General features: G+C 46.1%; 1 protein-coding gene across 3 annotated transcripts in view; it reads right to left on the bottom strand.

Moving 5' to 3' along the window:
* Nucleotides 1–6,537, bottom strand: part of DMTF1 (cyclin D binding myb like transcription factor 1) — a 31,128-nt gene extending 24,591 nt beyond the window's left edge. Inside the window, exon 1 of one of the 3 annotated variants that reach the window (XM_081210716.1) lies at nt 6,414–6,537. The gene's annotated coding sequence lies outside the window, so the exon portion shown is untranslated. The remainder of the gene's footprint in view (nt 1–6,413) is intronic. The other 2 variants (XM_081210717.1, XM_081210715.1) reach the window with 2 other exon arrangements.
* Between the last annotated feature and the right edge of the window lie 12,655 nt (nt 6,538–19,192).

Raw genomic sequence — 19,192 nt, 5'->3', positions numbered from 1 at the left:
AGCTGCTTCCCTGGAAGTGGGAAAGTGAAAGAACTGGCAGGTCACACTGATCAGACCTAGGGATGTGCAAGTACCTGCATCGTGTCTTCAGTTCATGTCCCGAGACCACACTGACCCACTTCAGTAGAAAACATTAGTTATCCAGCTGCTGCAGCATCTATCCTCTGCACCTACAGTGAGGGGAAAAAGTATTTGATCCCCTGCTAAATTTGCCTGTTTGCCCCCTGATGAAGAAATGACCAGTCCATAATTGTAATGCTAGGTTTATTGTAGCTGTGAGAGACAGAACAGGAAAACCCCCAGAAACCCAGAAGACAAAAGTCAGAGATTGATGTGCATTATAATGAGTAAAGTAAGTATTTGATCTCTTTGCAAAAGATGACTTAGTACTTGGTGGCAAAACCCTTGTTAGCAATTACAGAGGTCAGACGTTTCTTGTAGGTGGCCACCAGGTTTGCACACATCTCAGGAGGTATTTTGTCCCACTCCTCTTTGCAGATCCTCTCCAAGTCAGTAAGATTTCGAGGCTGATGTGTAGCTACTCGAATCTTCAGCTCCCTCCACAGATTTTCAATGGGATTAAGGTCTGGAGACTGGCTAGGCCACACCAGGACCTTAATGGGCTTCTTCTTCAGCCACTCCTTTAAGGGTGCCTTGGCCGTGTGCTTTGGGTCATTGTCATGCTGGAATACCCATCCTTGACCCATTTTCAATGCCCTGGCTGAGGGAAGGAGGTACTCACCCAAGATTTGTCGATACATGGTCCCGTCCATCGTCCCTTTGATGCAGTGAAGGTGCCCTGTCCCCTTAGCAGAAAAACACCCCCAAAGCACAATATGTCCCCCTCCATGTTTGACGGTGGGGATGGGTGTTCTTGTGGTCGTAGGCAGTATTTCTCCTCCTCCAAACACGGTGAGTTGAGCTGATGCCAAAGAGCTCAATTTTGGTCTCATCTGACCAGAACACTTTCACCCAGTTCTCCTCTGGGTCATTCAGATGTGCATTGGCAAACTGCAAACGGGCCTGTACATGTGCTGTCTTGAGCAAGGGGACCTTGCGGCTCTGCAAGATCTCAGTCCTTCACAACGTAGTGTGTTACCAACTGTTTTGACGGTGACTATGGTCCCAGCTGCCCTGAGATCATTGACAATTTCCCCCGTATAGTTCTGGGCTGCTTCATCACTGTTTTCCTGATCATTGCAACTCCACAAGATGAGATCTTGCATGGAGCCCCAGACCGAGGGAAGTTGACAGTTATTTTGTGTTTCTTCCATTTGTGAATTATTGCACCAACTGTTGTCACCTTCTCACTAAGCTGCTTGGCAATAGTCTTGTAGCCCAGTCCAGCCTTGTGCAGGTCTACAATCTTGTCCCTGACATCTTTGGACAGCTCTTTGGTCTTGGTCATGGTGGCTACTTTAGAATCTGCTAGGTTGATTGCTTCTGTCGACAGGTGTCTTTTGTACAGGTACTGTAACAAGCTGGGATTACAGGTAAGACCTCTCCCTTACAGCATGTGCTTCTAATCTCAGCTCGTTACATACAGTGGAGATACCAGATAGCCTGACATCTGGCTGGTTGATAGGGGATCAAATACTTATTTCACTCATTATAATGCACATCAATCTCTGACTTTTGTCTTCTGGGTTTCCGGGGGTTTTTCCTGTTGTTATTCTGTCTCTCACAGCTACAATAAACCTATCATTAAAATTATGGACTGGTCATTTCTTCATCAGAGGGCAAACAGGCAAATTTAGCAGGGGATCAAATACTCACACCCCTCACTGTACTATTTACGGTTCTTTTTGAGTAACTATTCTGTCACAGATTATATAATGTTTCACAAAATGCCACCCGGGGCTGACCCAGCAGCTGTCTACAGAGCCAGGATTCCACCATGCTGGGAGCAGGTGAGTTCAAGATCTTAAGTGTTTCTCCCTGCATGATCTGGAATTCTCTGCAATATCACAGGTTCTGCAGCTCACTAAACTTGTACAGGGATCTCTTGCTTCTGTAGCAGGAATATTTTCACTCGTGCCTACTGTAATTATAGTTTTATTTATTTACTGTCAGGGCTTTTGCCAAAGCATGCAAAAGTATCCAGAATTTTAAGACAGCATAAACTAAAACTCTGTGAGAACTTTCAGCTATTTTTTTTCATTCATAGTATTTTTAGAATCACAATGCTCACTTTTACAGGAGTGCATTTTTCACTGAATTTGGCTTTTAAAAATCCCATGTGCAAAGCAATATAAAAAATGAAGGATAAAAGTTTCACAATAGAACCCTTTTATAGGGGGAATTAATTCCTTTAAAATATGGATAACGGGCACGAGAGATTACAATGAGAAAGTAGTGACAAAGGCTTTTGAATGCACAGGTGTATTTGGGCAGAGTGTATTCTTATAGGGTGGCAGGGGATGGTTGTGGGTAACACATGTATAAATATAGTGCACTAGTGGGGACAGAATACTAGTTTGAATAATGAGGTCCCCTCGACATCATGGTCCTTTATTTTTCCAAATTAATGAAGAATTAAAACAGAGGTTCCCCCCAGCCCTTAAGAGAGCAGTTTCTTATTCAGCGGTGCCCTTAGCCATAGCTAAAGCATTTAGGATCAACAATTCATGATCCCCTGCCTTAGGTATTCAACTGCATAATGCTTCAACTATGCAGCCATCACCATCATTGATAGCCTTGTTCATTAATAATTATCTATGTTTATCTGTATTAGTCCTATTCAGCAAAGGTCCTTTCCATATTTAACTGGGAGTGTCCTCATTGCACTTTTCATTCATTTCTTCCTTAATTATCTCTTGAACAGCCTATCAGAACTGAAACAATGCCTGCTTCTATTAAAGACTTGCCTCCACTTTTTTATAGTGGAACAGTTCTATTTTGCTATAAGATATAAAAAGAAATGCAACGAGCTAATAATTAGGTCTATGGTGATCATGCAAATAGCAGAGCGGACTCTGGCCCATGAATGCTAATATCACAGTAAATGTCTTCAAAATGCAATGAGGCTCTTTGCCATTTGGGCTAATTGAAGACTTTACAAGTTCTGCAGGAAGTGGTTACGTTTTGTGTGACACTTTTTGACGAAACAGAACCTAATTGAAGGGATTCATCCCAGAAGGGGGCATGCAAAGATGCTGAGGGTTTCTCTTTCTGAAGCACTAAGTGTGACCACAATATTACAATACAGCATGTAGAATTCTGTGCAGAAGAGAAGATTTTTGGAACGTTATTTATTCATTCATCAGTAGGTGAATGCAGAAGAAGGCCAGCCGCTTCCCTCAGCATGCTGAATGGTCAGGGATGGTGGAAGCTTCAGTCCATCAATATTTGGAGGGCACCATATTAACTACCATACTTCTGCTCCAGGGTGCAAAGCCAGTGACATGCTGTGCATTTTGGGTTGCAGTGAAACCGAAACAATTGATTTCAGGGTGTTGTATGTGAAGATCTCACTACTTACTTATTTTACATTACAACGTCTGTGTCACTTTTCAACCAGAGATGGACCTCACAGCAGCTTACAAAATATAAATACAGTACAGACAAAATAGCATACCAATAAAAACCTAAGAGCCCTGTCTGAATCAGACCAAATGCCTATCTAGGCCAGCATCCGGCTATCACAGTGGCCAACCACATGCTTATGGGAAGCCTGCAAGGAGGACCCAAGTGTGACAGCCCTGTATGGCCCATCTCCCAAAGGAGGGAACTCCAAAGACTGGGCAGCACCAGCAAAGGCCTGGTGGGCATTACTAGCATACCCACCGACATAGCTCAGGAAGAGACAGGATGCCAGGCAGAAGCCAACAACAATGCTAAGGGGTGAGCAGAATCATATAGAAGCAAGGAAGCCTGGGCCCAAATAATTTAGGGCTTTAAAGATGGTAATGAACACTTTGAGCTGGGTTCAGAAATGGATCACAAGTCAGTGCAGATTGAACACAATTGAAATAAGTGCTCTGAATAATGACCGCCCCCCAGTAACCAGGCAGCAGTGTCCAGCATTAGCTGCAGTCTGAGAGCTCTTCAAAATTAGTCTTTATACACAGTCCAGATGTGACCACAGCATGTGCAACAGTGGCTAGACCCACTGGCAAAGGCTGGTCCAGTTGCACTCCCCAACTGCCCGGTCCTTCGGAGGGAATGAAACCCCCATCCGTAAGCATAAGACAATTTGAAAACTGAACCTAGAGTAGATCATCCTCCAGGGTGCCACAGGACTTTGCTGTTATGGGCAGGGCACACAAAACTGAGATGGAAATGCACCATTAGTTTGGAAAACCAGCCTGACACTAGGGAGGGAGGAATGGAATGCTGGAGCATTAGTATTTTTGGATTTGGATTTGATATCCCGCCTTTCACTCCCCTTCAGGAGTCTCAAAGCGGCTAACAATCTCCTTTCCCTTCCTCCCCACAACAAACACTCTGTGAGGTGAGTGGGGCTGAGAGACTTCAAAGAAGTGTGACTGGCCCAAGGTCACCCAGCAGCATGGGGTGCAGCTTGTGAGAAAAGTTGTTAATGGAGTGGGGGGAGGTGTTGCACTACATTCTGACAGCATTATGCAATACTTCAGGGGTGCAAAAGAAGAGGGCCGGGGGTGGGGGGGATAAACTGACAGCGCTACATTCTTTTTCTGTTCCAAGTTCTGTAGAGAACAGGAGGTGCCAGAACAATTGGAGACAGTGTGAGTTTTGAAGCCGTGCAATGTTACATAATATGGAAATGCAGTGCATATGTGTAGAGGTGCAACAGGAGAAAGGAGTAAAGAATAACTAGCAGGATAATGTTCTGGCTACTTGTGGGATAACAACCTTTTCTCCAAACTCCTCCTCTTCTCCTATGGCACCCCTGACACATAAGCACACTGTATTTCTGCATTATAAAATAGATGCTGCACAGCATCTCATCCCTGTCTCCCCCATCTGCTTTATTCTCATGCTCCTCCTCCATGGCCCTGTGAACTGCCTCAAAATTCATTTCACAGGGCAATGTAAGTTAACACTGTTTGTTATTATTATTTATATGGCGGGTGTTTTGGGTTTTGTTTTATAAATGAGATGATATTGTTATAAGTTTGTGAAGGGGAGGAAAGACTCCCCAAAATTTCTGGAACCAGGAAAGTTAGAATTTAAACCAGTCCCATGAATCTTCAGATACAGCAGGGATTCAATGGCTGACCATGGCAGCCATTAAGAAAATAAAGGCAGGGATATGCGCCCTTAGCAGACTCTGTACCATGTAGCAGAGCAGTGGGCCCCCTCCTCCAGCTCTGTTAGTTAAGAGCTGTTTTTAGGATTGCAGTTTCCTTGATGTGAGCTTAAGAAAAAGGTGTCAGCCTGTAGGCAGTGAGCTGGGATAGAGGGCTATGGCTGATATCTGTAGACTGTATGTCCAATGTCCTGTAGACTCAATGTCCAAATAGGAAGACTGTAGCCATGGGAGAAGCAAGAACTCTTTGAGAGCATAATGCTCTAGGCTCAGGCTGTATATATGTGTCCACCATTTATCAAATAAACACCACAGGCCCCTCATTGGCCTCAATGTCCAAATAAGAACCCTGGGTTCTGACACCTGGACCTCCTGGAACCTCACAACCCTCAGAGATGGAGGTGGTGTCTAACATGGGTGTCAGAAGTGGGAACCTTCCTGTTACTTTTCTACAGGAGAGCTGTTAAATACACACCTGGGTCAAATGTGTGCATTTCTCGGAGGGTGTAGTCTGTGGGGCACCTGGACTCCCCATCTAATTTAGCATGTTAAAATACAAGTCGGGTGCCATCCTGGTGCCTTTTGGGGTGGTAGATCTTGTGTCCATAAGCCATTTATCATAAGGACCCCGCGGTCTCCAATGTGACCACAGAGTCAAGGAATCTCCCGGGGCTGCGGAGAGTGGGGTGGTGCGTGAGAGTGCGGAGTGTGGGGATGCCTGAGCACCGCTCCCCCTCGGAGCTTGACCGAGGCTGGGGCGGGAGCCTTGGACAGCGCAAGCCCACCTGGGGCGGGCGAGGGGGAGACCCGCGACACGGAGCCTCCCGGGGGGAAGGAGACTCCGGCATGACGGTCGCCGCTGCCGCTGGTCGAGTGCGCAGAGCGCCCCAAGGCCTCGGGGCGGAATGAGAAGCCCCGGGGGCCTCGCAGGGGCCCCGACGACTCCGCGACCGAAGAGGAGCGAGGGGCCCCGCGGGGCTCACCGGAGAGGACGGAGGCGCTTCCCGGGTCCTCCCTCCGAGACCTCCCTCCCGCCCGCGGCGCAGCCAAGGCCCCTCCCCCCCCGCTCCCCGCGCACCCCAACCTCCGCCGCCCCCGGAGGGCCATGGCCTCCGCCTCCGCTGGGCGCCCGCCCGGCCTGATCCCCGGCCGCCTCTCCCGCCCGCCCGCCCGCCTCGCTTACTTCCTGTTTTGGGTCCGGGCACTTGAGAAACCAGGATGGAGGCGCCCAAGTACCAGGATGGAGGGAGAGAGAGCGAGTCCGCCCGCCCGCCTCGAGCGGACGCAGAAGGAGAAGCGGAGGAGGGGCCAAGTCGCGGGGGGAGGAAGCCGCCCGCCAAGGCCCCGCCCACGGCTTCCGGCGCCACAAAAGTCGCCGAGCGGGGTCGGGAGACGCGCGGCGGGAAGCGCGCCAAATAGGTCCCGCGTCGCGCGCCTCCGCCCCATTGGCCGGCCTCGCCGCCTCCGCGCCCGTCGCTCTTCTCCCGCCGCTTCGCCCCTCGCAAAATGGCGCCGCCGCTGTTCCCTCAGCGAAGCGCAATAGCAGCGGAGACTGGGCCTCCCCCGGGATGTGAGGAGGAGGAGGAGACGCGGGGATATAATAATATTGTACTGTGTTTTCTGCTGGGGCCGGAGGAGGAAGCGGCCTCTTCAGGGAATTATTACGGATCTATAGCAAGTTCTCATATATATTAAAAATCAAACATTCACAAAGCGATTTTAGCGTTTCTGTGAATGAGTAGGAAATCATAGAACGTGACCAGACTTGGCAGAAAATATCCCAAGTTTCCCTCGACCTCAGAAGAAAACTCCCAACGGAAAGGCGGCAGAGCGTTCCCTTCCCCTCTAAAGGAGAATCTACCGCAACAGCCTCTCTTTCTCTTTCCCTTCTAAAAAGCAATATATAAAAAGTGTCGCAGCATCTTAAGGCTGCCACATTGAACACAACGGGACCACGCACAGGAATCTGCAGACATTTCACAGAATGGCAGAGTTGGGAGGGACCCCCGAGGGTCATCTAGTCCAACCCTCTGCAATGCCCAGCGACAAAAGCACCTGAGATCAAGAGGCTCCTGCTTTACCTACAGAGCGATATGAGCTGGTTGCCACGGTTCTTTTAGGAATGGTGGGAATGTGCTGTTGTGGAGGCAGATGATTGCCTAATCCCACCTTTCCTCCCAGGAGCTTCTCCCCTTCCCCATTTTGCCTCAACCCTTTTGGGGCTGGTGAGGCTGAGAGATGGCAACTGGCCCAAGGTCCCCACCCTCCGCCCTGTGGTCTTCATCACTAGGTGTGGATTCAAATCCTGGCTTTCCAGGTTTTAGTCCAAATGGTCCAGCCCGTCTCCCTTGCTGGCTGCCCAGGAGTCTCCATGTGTGCTCTTTCGGGTGGCCATTGATGTGCAGAGCAGCTCCATCCTCTTCCAGTGCCACTGAAGACAAAGACAAAAAGATGCAGAAGCCACGGTGGTGTCCTTCCACTCTGGCCACAAATATTCCCACAGCATCTCATAAAGATCAATGGTAAAACAGTTCTTGGTTTCAGGCTTGCAGTCTAATGACACAACACAAAACAAAAGGGGGGAAAACAAACTTCTGAGCTACAGTCTGCCATTTCGAAGAAGACTTCTGCCATGGGCATGATTGACTGTGGATCAGCCATGTTTTATTCACGTACTTTTTGGAGAACATTTGCACACTGCAAACAATACACCTCCCTCCAATGTTTTTCTTCTTGTGATTTTTACACAATGGCCATTGTAGGTAGACATAAACTCTTGAAGAATGGGGCCTCCTAGGAGGGGTGCCTTGTCATAAGGTTGGCTTCACTGGATAACATTCCCTGAGCTAAGTTATACATGACTTAAGGTGTTTCCTCCACAAGTCCAGCATTTGACATTATTAACATAGGCGTGAACTATATATGCAAAACGCTTGAGGCATGCATTTATGTTGGTATCCATTTGTCTTGGGAGACCATGGAGTGCGTCTCTGGCGGTGAAGTCAAACTGCTGGAGCATCACAGCACCGGCTGTGGCTGCAGAACCCACCCCAGGCACCATCCCTTCAGACCAGGCTTCCTCAACCTTGGCCCTCCAGATGTTTTTTGGCCTACAACTCCCATGATCCCTAGCTAGCAGGACCAGTGGTCAGGTGTAATGTGTATGGGTTGCTCGTGCGTAAGTTGCCGCCTCTCCAGGCTTTGTTGCCTTGCTAAACCTTTCAGTCTGGGCAGCCCTTCACTTCGTGGCTGCCTCAGTCGCTAGCAGAATCCGTCAGTGGGCGTTTCTTAAATCTTTTCCAACATAAAAGTTGTTTGACACCCAGTCTCCTCCTACTCTCTCTGCGCGGAAGTCTTCTGCGCAGGGTGGGCGTGGGTAGCGGAGGACCCGTGCTCTCCCCGCTGGTGTCCAGTGAAGAGTCCTGGAGCCCTCTCGCCGATTCCCCCATCAGCCCCTCTATATCCCTGGTGTTGCGCTGATTTGCTTCCCCATCTGCGGAGCTGCCTCTCTCCCTGCTGGGCCCTTCTCCAGCATCATTTGAGAGCCTTCCCTCTGCCTCTAGCTCCGATGTCAGTTCCCTGACATCAGGGATGATGGAAATTGTAGTCTCAAAACATCTGGAGGGCCAAGGTTGAGGAAGCCTGGTTTAGACTGAGAATAATTAGCTGCTAACAGTAAAGGGGATGTGCTCTGCTGGAGCAGATAGAGCCCAGGCACCTCATTCAAAACACAGGAGAAGAGTCGTCAAGGAGAATAGCCTCTACGTTCCTTGTTTCATGTGCTACGCCACATAATGGACAAGTTCACCTCACTGTCCACCAGGCAGCCTCACTGGGGTTCTGCTTCCCTTTCTCTGACAGGGTTCGGTTTGCAGCTTGGACTGCCAGTCCTGGCTTCCTTCCTGGGAAGGCACTTCACCTGAGGGTGGCCTCTCCTCTAACATGTGGTGACGGGCAGATTCATCTTTCTCTAGGGCTCTTTGGCCTCTCTCCTGAAGGACCCTGTGTTGGCTGTGCCTACCTCTATGGGGATTTAAATGAGAAAAGCAGAGGATCATATGTTCCTATGTAGCGTTTTACCTTTTTTTTTTTTTTACTGCATTCAAACTCTGACCCCCCTCCAATGGAATCCGAGGAGCGGTGTTAAAATGTGACACCAGAGGGCAGAGCAGAGCAACCAGCAGCACGGAAAGAAACAGAATTTTGGGAAATGATATGATGAGGTATTACTTACATTTGACCAAAAAAATCAAGGTAAAAAAACCGTTTTAGTTAACAAATATGCCCTGTGACACTTTAGAATGACATATCTAATATTGTTCTAATGGGGGCAAATAGGGTTAAACAGGTCAGTGTAGATCCAACTTGTGTTATGAGCAATTTCTAAAGCATTAAAAAGATCCAGTATGACAAAGATACCCTTGAATTCTCCTGTGACCATTGGGATTGTTCAGCAGTTGCTGGGTGAACAATTAAAAGAGATCAGATATACAATAAGGGTAAAAACAACAACATGGAATATTACTTCAACATGTGACCACAGTAGAGAAATTTTTAGTATGAGCATGGATGGAAGAACATACTATTATCCAACGCAGAGGAATGGTGATGGGAATTAATAGAAGTATAGCTAATTATTATTAATAATAACAATTTGGAATTCCCTCGGAGTTTCGTGGGAAGAAGAAATAAATGATGTGGTGACACTTTGAATAAAAAGAAATGTGGTTAAACAGAAAGTGGAGATGATGGGTACCAACGTGGACTGGATGGTTTAAACAGTCCTTTTCTAATGTAACCAGCAGACAAAGAATCAGAAATATTTTTTAATTTTTGGTGTTTCTTATTTCTGTGTTCTCCCTCCCCTTCTTTTTTTCTTTTCTTTCTCTTTCCTTTCCTTTTTTCTTTCTCTCTTTCCTCTCTCTTTTGTCTTTTTGATTGTATTTATTCTATCCATTATTTTACTGTATTGTGAAAACTTTAATAAAAATCAATTTGGATGAAAAAAATGGGGGGGATGGAAAATTGTAGGGATAGTTTTATGTCCTAATTTCATGTGATGAAATTTGTGTTGGTATCCTGGCATACAGTTCTTTCCTGCTGTTTCAAAGTTCTTAGCTTGCTTCTGAAACGCAAGTAAAATAAACATGCTAAATTGGATAAGAATTTAAAAGTATTCTTTTAGCCCATTTTGATGCCAGGCACCTGACTGAGCCAGCACCTCTAGTGCTACTTATGGTTTCGTGGCCACTTGGCATTTCCCTCTTGGTTCTGAAAAGAAGACACCTGTGTCATAGTTGGGAAGGTTGGGCTGCAGTTTCCCTCAAAGACAACAGGTCCTCATAGTGAACTCTGTGGTCCTTCAGCACAAGCTGCTCTGTGATGTTTCATTCAGGGAGCTCCAGGACACCTTGTGCTGTGGAGGACCAATTGTTGGCATCCATCTGTCCCAAGAGACAATGGAGTGTCTCCTTCTCCTAGATGGGCTCCCTTCCCGGGTAGATGAGCCCCACCGGCCTTCTTGACTGTTGGACCTACTACTGTCGTACCTTGGAAGTTGAACAGAATCTGTTCCAGAAGTCCGTTCGACTTCCAAAACGTCTGGAAACCAAAGCACAGCTTCTAATTGGCTGCAGGAAGCTCCTGCAGGAGCCTGTCTTCGCATGCAGGGGAAGCCCTTAACTCACCCATCAGGTACCCTCACCTGGCTTAGCCAGCCAGTCAGAGCCATTTCCCAGGGTGTGGCCACCGTTGCATGCTGACAGCTTCTAGGAGACACAGGTGAGAGCTGAGTGCAGGATGGGGACCAAAGATGGACACAGTACCCCAAAAGAAGCATGATGTGGGTGTCCTCCACCTGAGGTACCACCCCTCCCCAAACACCCCAGATAACCAATTGGTAAGAAAACCATTATACTGAAAAGTTCACGAGTCAGTCACATAAAATATGAAAATACGTGACTGTAACTTGCTGTTTATTAACTGGATTTTGAATCCACTTTTGAACATTTTCATGACGTGGTATAAAAACTTTGGAGCTTTTCCTTCCACTTCTGAAGTTTCCCAGCAATGATCAATGAGGTGACTAAGTATCACAGTCCTGGCACTTTCAATAACTAAGTCCACCGTCAGTCCCCTACCTGGTCACTGAGTAAGCTGCCACTCCCTGTGTACACACCCCATTTACTCTGCATAGAGTGCACTCCTGCTGCACTTTTGGTTCTCCACAGCCACCAGATGTCCCCGTTGCTCATGCTTGAGCTCTCTGGTTGCTCACTTTCACAAATGGGGTCCCCTTTGACAAGGTTCTGTAGACCAGCATGGGCAGGCAAACTAAGGCCTGGGCTCCGGATCCGGCCCAATTGCCTTCTAAATCCAGCCCTCGGATGGTCCGGGAATCATCGTGTTTTTACATGAGTAGAATGTGTTCTTTTATTTAAAATGCATCTCTGGGTTATTTGTGGGGCATAGGAATTCGTTCATTCCCCCCACAAAAAATATAGTCCGCCCTTCCCACTAGGTCTGAGGGACAGTGGACCGGCCCACGGCTGAAAAAGTTTGCTGACCCCTGCTCTACAGCAGCTGTTCTTGAAATTGTGCCGGGTGCACAAGGTAATCGCTGCAACCGCCATGAGAACAAGACCGAAAAATGAGTGGGGCTTACGAGAACAGGCTTGCTTACACTGAATGAGGGTGCAAAGTGTACAGCTCAACTATCTGAGTACACAGATTGTACACTTGTGCCTCTTATCCTAATAGGTACTCAGAAAGTCATACCCATTGAGCATGCTCAGTCCTCCCTGGGCCTTTCTGAGGTCTGCCCCTCCCCCCTTCCCCATATTTATTTTTATTTCCTCCAACCTGTGGCTCCTGCAAACCTTAAGATGTCCATGAATGGTGCATAGTTGGCATTGCGTAGACATAAGCTCCCAAAACGTTTTCTGAGTGTCCCAGGTAGGGAATAAGTTTGGGGGAAATTGAATTAAGGGGCGATCTTGGTTCCTGGGTAGACTATTAAATTGGGCTATTAAATTTAAGTTGACTTCAGATATGGTTTGGGGGTAACACGGGGGGAACTGAAGGAACTGAATGGACCTGGAACCAATATTTTCAAAACAAACAACCTGTTTTGGTGTGAACTGATGTGGGGAGCAAACTAATTGAATAATTTGTCTGGGGTGGTTTGGACAGATAAATTGGTTGACTCACTTTATGTAACACTGGATGTCTAAACCTGTGTATCAACCTGTAAATCAGCATTTGCAAATTTTATGTAAATATGTGTCCATGGCCCTATAGCCTAGGCCTTTTAAGTTCCCAGAGAGAGTTTCCTGCATTGCACTTCTTATCATAGGGGATCCTAGGCTGGGAGTATGTTATGGGTACAGAAACTTAAGCCTGATAAAAGACTGCCAAGCCGATAAGATTTAATGGAGCTGATGATGCATCAAAATGAGTTTGAAAAGTTTGAAAGCAAAGCCAGTCAACCCTCACACATCATGCATAGCTCTCTCAAATGAAGTCATGGATTCTTTGGTGGAAGTTACGACTGTTTAAAGTGGCATGATGCTATTTTAAATGTGCAGACAAAACCTTAGACGTTTCATGCATGCCATCTGTTTATTTTCAAACTCCCAATAACTCTCAAAATCGTTGTTGAAATGCAGTACAGCAGTTAAGTAGCTACTCATAGAAGATGGGGCTGCATCTTAAGCAGCAAAGAAGCTAAGGAGGAAAAAGGAGGCCTGGGATTTTTATTCCCCCCCCCCCAGCTAACTGCAATGCCATAAATCAATACAAAATGTCGGAAGTTGGAGAAGGTGAGATTGAAGAAATGTCATTGAAAATCTGTAAGTCGAGTGAGCTAGACTGTAGCAAAATCTGATGCACAGATTATAGGCTTGATGACAGGGTGAGGGGCAGCGGTGATAGAAAGGGGCAGTGAGGTTAGATGGCAAGGAGTGACAGCATCTGTTTTCTCTCATGCCATTTTGACCTCATTTCTTCCTTTGCAACATGCTAAATGGGCTCCTTCAGAGAAATTAACATGGGCACTGGAGTGCAGGAGATGGCACAGAAAATGTATCCAGAAATCCCAAAGTTCTTAGCTGATGCCTCCTCCTCCTTCTTCTTGTTCTTCTTGTTCTTCTTCTTCTTGTTCTTCTTCTTCTTGTTCTCCTCCTCCTCCTCCTCCTCCTCCTCCTCCTCCTCCTTCTTCTTCAGATTCATTTTTATTTTTTAATGTGAGTTTACTGTCAGATCTGTTCAGAATCACAGGCTGGTTTTGATTGGTTTGCTGATTTTGGATGCAATGGACAGACTGTAGGTCATCTTAGTTGCCCCCTGCCATGGTGCTAGTCATTCTCCACCAGAAAACAGCTCAGCAAAGATGATTGCAAATAAGGACCAGAGGGCGTGCTCCAGCCCAGAGAGAAGTAAGCCTTTACAAAGATGGGCGCTTGCGTTGTCTTTGTGGGTGGGTGGATTTGTTTGTTTGTTTTGCAGTGGGGGACCAACAATGGAAAGCTGCCAGTTGAGTCTTCTAGACATACTGTATTCACTTGAGTCGAATGCGCCATCAAATCTCATGCACACCTCAGTTTTCAGAACTTTGAAACCCAAAAAAGTATTTGCTGGCAAATGTAAATGTACCATCGAATCTAATGCACACCTTACTTTGCACAACGTAATTTGGCCAAAAAAGGTGAGCATTAGATTGGAGTAAATGTCTGGGACCTGACTCTCCTTCTAGATGCATCTGGCTGTCCTTCCCTGCCTGTGGCACTCTCAACACGGAGCACCAAAACTTAGTCTGCCATCCACCAAAGAATCGTGATTATCACCTTGCTCACCTCTCCTCCTTATGGGTTGGATCCAGTTTCAGTCATGCTTAGAGTAAGCCAATGAGAAAAGTTAGTTGCAACTTACCTAGTGATGGGGGAGAACTTTATTTCAGTTTGCATTTAGAACCTAATTTACCAAATTTGCACTTTACAAAAAAACATGAGAACTGAAACACAGCCATCCTTCAAAAGTCACACGTACTTGAATTTTGCAACACATTTCTCCAAATAAATGTTTACAAAAATACATATGTTGGAGGCAGGGGGGTGGGGAAGTGCCTAAAAATGAACATATTAGTGAAAAAATATGTTCCTGTTCTCCTGTTTTAACAGAACAGAACAGGAGGTGGAAGGTGCCATTCAGAACATGCAGTTGGGCAAATCTCCAGGGCCAGATGGCTTAACCTCAAAATATTATAGATCTTTGAAGGACTGGATAATTCAACCACTAAAGGAGGTTTGTAATGAAATTTTGGAGGGGGGAAAAGTGCCAGAGTCGTGGAAGGAAGCTTATATTACACTAATGCCGAAAAATGAGTCTGAAAATGAGTCTGAAAAGACACAACTTAAGAATTACCGCCCCATATCCCTGCTCAATGTGGATTACAAAATTTTTGCAGATATATTGGCTAAAAGATTGAAAAAAGTTTTAGTTGAGGAGATACATAAAGACCAAGCTGTCTTTCTCCCGGGCAGACACTTGTCTGACAACACGAGAAATATAATTAACATTTTAGAGAAGCTGCAAGTGAATATTAATACTAAAGCTGTTTTAATTTTTATAGATGCGGAGAAAGCCTTTGACAATATTTCTTGGAGTTTCATGAAGAAAAATCTTCAGGGGGTGGGGGTTGGTCAAGGGTTTGAAAATGGTATAAGTGCAATTTATTCAGAACAAAAGGCTAAACTAACAGTTAACAATGTGGTGACAGAGGAATTTAAGATAGAGAAAGGGACACGACAAGGCTGCCCAATTTCCCCATTGCTCTTTATTTCGGTCCTGGAGGTTCTGCTAAACATGATCAGAAGGGACCGTTTGATCAAAGGTATACAGGTCGGAGCTAAACAGTACAAATTGAAAGCCTTTGCAGATGATTTAGTATTGACGTTATAGGAGCCAGAATCTAGTACTAAAAGAGTATTAGAATTGATTCAGGAATTTGGTCATGTGGCAGGATTTAAGTTGAACAAGTTAAAAACTAAGGTGCTTGAGAAAAATTTAACACCGATTGAGAAAGAGAGGTTTCAGAAGGAGACAGGTTTAACACTGGTTAAGAAAGTAGAATCATAGAATCATAGAATCATAGAATCATAGAGTTGGAAGAGACCACAAGGGCCATCGAGTCCAACCCCCTGCCAAGCAGGAAACACCATCAGAGCACTCCTGACATATGGTTGTCAAGCCTCTGCTTAAAGACCTCCAAAGAAGGAGACTCCACCACACTCCTTGGTAGCAAATTCCACTGTCGAACAGCTCTTACTGTCAGGAAGTTCTTCCCAATGTTTAGGTGGAATCTTCTTTCTTGTAGTTTGGATCCATTGCTCCGTGTCCGCTTCTCTGGAGCAGCAGAAAACAACCTTTCTCCCTCCTCTATGTGACATCCTTTTATATATTTGAACATGGCTATCATATCACCCCTTAACCTCCTCTTCTCCAGGCTAAACATGCCCAGCTCCCTTAGCCGTTCCTCATAAGGCATCGTTTCCAGGCCTTTGACCATTTTGGTTGCCCTCCTCTGGACATGTTCCAGTTTGTCAGTGTCCTTCTTGAATTGTGGTGCCCAGAACTGGACACAGTACTCCAGGTGAGGTCAGACCAGAGCAGAATACAGTGGCACTATTACTTTCCTTGATCTAGATGCTATACTCCTATTGATGCAGCCCAGAATTGCATTGGCTTTTTTAGCTGCCGCGTCACACTGTTGGCTCATGTCAAGTTTGTGGTCAACCAAGACTCCTAGATCCTTTTCACATGTACTGCTTTCAAGCCAGGTGTCACCCATCTTGTATTTGTGCCTCTCATTTTTTTTGCCGAAGTGCAATACCTTACATTTCTCCCTGTTAAAATTCATCTTGTTTGTTTTTGCCCAGTTCTCTAATCTGTCAAGGTCGTTTTGAAGTGTGATCCTGTCCTCTGGGGTGTTAGCCACCCCTCCCAGTTTGGTGTCATCTGCAAATTTGATCAGGATGCCCTTGAGTCCATCATCCAAGTCGTTGATAAAGATGTTGAATAAGACCGGGCCCAAGACAGAACCCTGTGGCACCCCACTAGTCACTCTTCTCCAGGATGAAGAGGAACCATTGATGAGAACCCTTTGGGTTCGGTCAGTCAGCCAGTTACAAATCCACTGAGTGGTAGCATAGTCAAGACCGCATTTTACCAGCTTCTTTACAAGAATATCAGGGGGCACCTTGTCAAATGCCTTGCTGAAATCAAGGTAGGCTACATCCACTGCGTTCCCTTCATCTACCAGGCTTGTAATTCTGTCAAAAAACGAGATCAGGTTAGTCTGACATGACTTATTTTTCAGAAATCCATGCTGACTATTTGGTGATCACAGCATTCCTTTCTAGGTGCTCACAGACTGTTTGCTTAATGATCTGCTCCAGAATCTTCCCTGGTATTGATGTCAGACTGACTGGGCGGTAAGTATTTGGGTCCTCTCTTTCCCCCTTTTTGAAAATAGGGACAACATTTGCCCTCCTCCAGTCTGCTGGGACTTCGCCTGTTCTCCAGGAATTCTCAAAGATGACTGCCAGTGGTTCTGAGATCACATCTGCCAGTTCTTTTAATACTCTTGGATGCAGTTCATCTGGCCCTGGAGACTGGAATACATCTAAACTAGCCAAGTATTCTTGTACTATCTCCTTAGTTATTCTGGGCTATGTTTCCTTTGCTGAATCATTTGCTCCAAATTCTTCAGGTCGGGCATTGTTTTCTTTATCGGAGAAGACTGAGGCAAAGAAGGCATTGAGGAGTTCAGCCCTTTCTGTGTCCCCTGTTTGCATTTCACCATCTTCTCCTCTGAGTGACCCCACTGTTTCTTTGTTCTTCCTTTTGCTACGAGCATACCCATAAAAGCCTTTTTTGTTGCTTTTAACCTCTCTAGCAAGCCTGAGTTCATTCTGTGCTTTAGCTTTTCTGACTTTGTGTCTACACATGCTGGCTATTTGTTTGAATTCCTCTTTGGTGGTTTCCCCCCTTTTCCATTTTTTGTACACATCCTTTTTAAATCTTAACTCAGTTAAAAGTTCTTTAGATAGCCACCCTGGCTTCTTTAGGCACCTTCCATGCTTCCGTCTCATTGGTACAGTGGTGCCCTGCAAGACGAACGCCTCGGAAGACGAAAAACTCGCTAGACGAAGGAGTTTTTCGTTTTCTTAGCCGCTTCGCAAGACGCATTTCCCTATGGGCTTGCTTCGCAAAACGAAGCTTGCCCTGCAAGCTTCGGGGATAGTGGGGAAGCGCAGTGTGTCTTCCCCGCTGTCCCCGGACCTCTTTTGAAGCAAGGGGCGGCGGGGAGAAGATTGCTTCTCGCCGTTGACAGCCCCGCAATCTCCGGGGACAGAGGGGAAGGCGCGCGCGCCTTCCCCTCTCTCCCCGGACGCCTTTTGAACCAAGGGGCGGCAACAGGGAGAAGCGATTCTCCCCGCTGCCCCTTCCCTTGCTTTAAAACAGGTCCGGGGACAGAGGGGAAGGCGTGCACGCCTTCCCCTCTGTCCCCGGAGATTGCGGGGCAGGCAACGGGGAGAAGCAATCTTCTCCCCGCTGCCCCTTGCTTTAAACAGGTCCGGGGACAGAGGGGAAGGCGTGCGGTGCTTCCCCTCTGTCCCCGGACGGTCTCCATAGGATTTATTTTCAATGCATTCCTATGGGAAACCGTGCTTCGCAAGACGAAAAACTCGCAAGAAGAAAAAACTTGCGGAACGAATTAATTTCGTCTTGCAAGGCACCACTGTATTGCCTGACGTTGTGCTTTTACTATCTCCCTCTTAACAAACTCCCAGCCATCGTGAACTCCCTTTCCTTTTAGTATTACTGTCCATGGGATCTCACCCAGCACTTCCCTAAGTTTTATGAAGTCGGCTTTCTTAAAGTCAAGAAATTGAGTCCTAGTATGCTTGGCTGCTCCTTTCCGCTGTATAGTAAACTTCAGAAGAGAATGATCACTCGTGCCTAATGATCCTTCCACTTCTACCCCACTAACCAGGTCATCAACATTGGTTAGGACCGGATCTAAAATGGCTGTTCCTCTTGTTGCTTCTCCCACTTTCTGTACAATGAAGTTGTCTGCAAGGCCAGTGAGGAATCTGTTTGACCTTATGCTCTTGGCTGAGTTTGACATCCAACAAATATCCGGGTAATTGAAGTCCCCCATTACTACTATCTCCCTTCCTTTTGCATGCTTGGCCATCTGTTCCAGGAAGGCATCATCTATGTCCTCCGTTTGGTTTGGGGATCTATAGTAAACTCCCACAATGAGGTCTCTGTTATTCTTCTCTCCCTTAATTTTGACCCAAATGCTCTCACTTTGGCTTTCAGGTTCTAAATCTTGGATCTCTTCACAGGTATACACATCCCTGACATATAACGCCAAAGTAAAATACCTGGGGGTTAATATGACCGCTAAGAACTTAAACCTATTTAAAGACAATTATGAGAAATGTCTGTCAGAAGTGAAAAAGGATTTAGAGATATGGTCAAACTTGAAGCTTTCCTTGTTAGGTCGAATTGCTGTTATAAAGATGAATGTATTGCCAAAAATGTTATTTTTGTTTCAATCATTGCAAATCTTGGACAAAATGGACTGTTTCAAGAAGTGGCAGAGAGACATTTCTAGATTTGTCTGGCAGGGCAAGAAGCCCAGAATAAAATTTAAAATATTAACTGATGCAAAGGACAGAGGTGGATTTGCCCTGCCAGACCTTAAACTTTATTATGAATCGGCAGCATTCTGCTCGCTGAAAGAATGGCTGCTTCTTGAGAACACAGACATTTTGGATTTAGAAGGTTTCAATAATGTTTTTGGGTGGCATGCATATTTGTGGTATGACAAGATTAAAGCACATAAAGCATTTAAAAACCATATTGTTAGGAAAGCATTGTTAAATGTTTGGA

Source organism: Podarcis bocagei (genome assembly GCF_964188305.1).
Source record: "Podarcis bocagei genome assembly, chromosome: 10".
In the NCBI taxonomy this organism is placed as follows: domain Eukaryota; kingdom Metazoa; phylum Chordata; class Lepidosauria; order Squamata; family Lacertidae; genus Podarcis; species Podarcis bocagei.
This window is presented reverse-complemented; position numbering and strand designations above follow the sequence as displayed.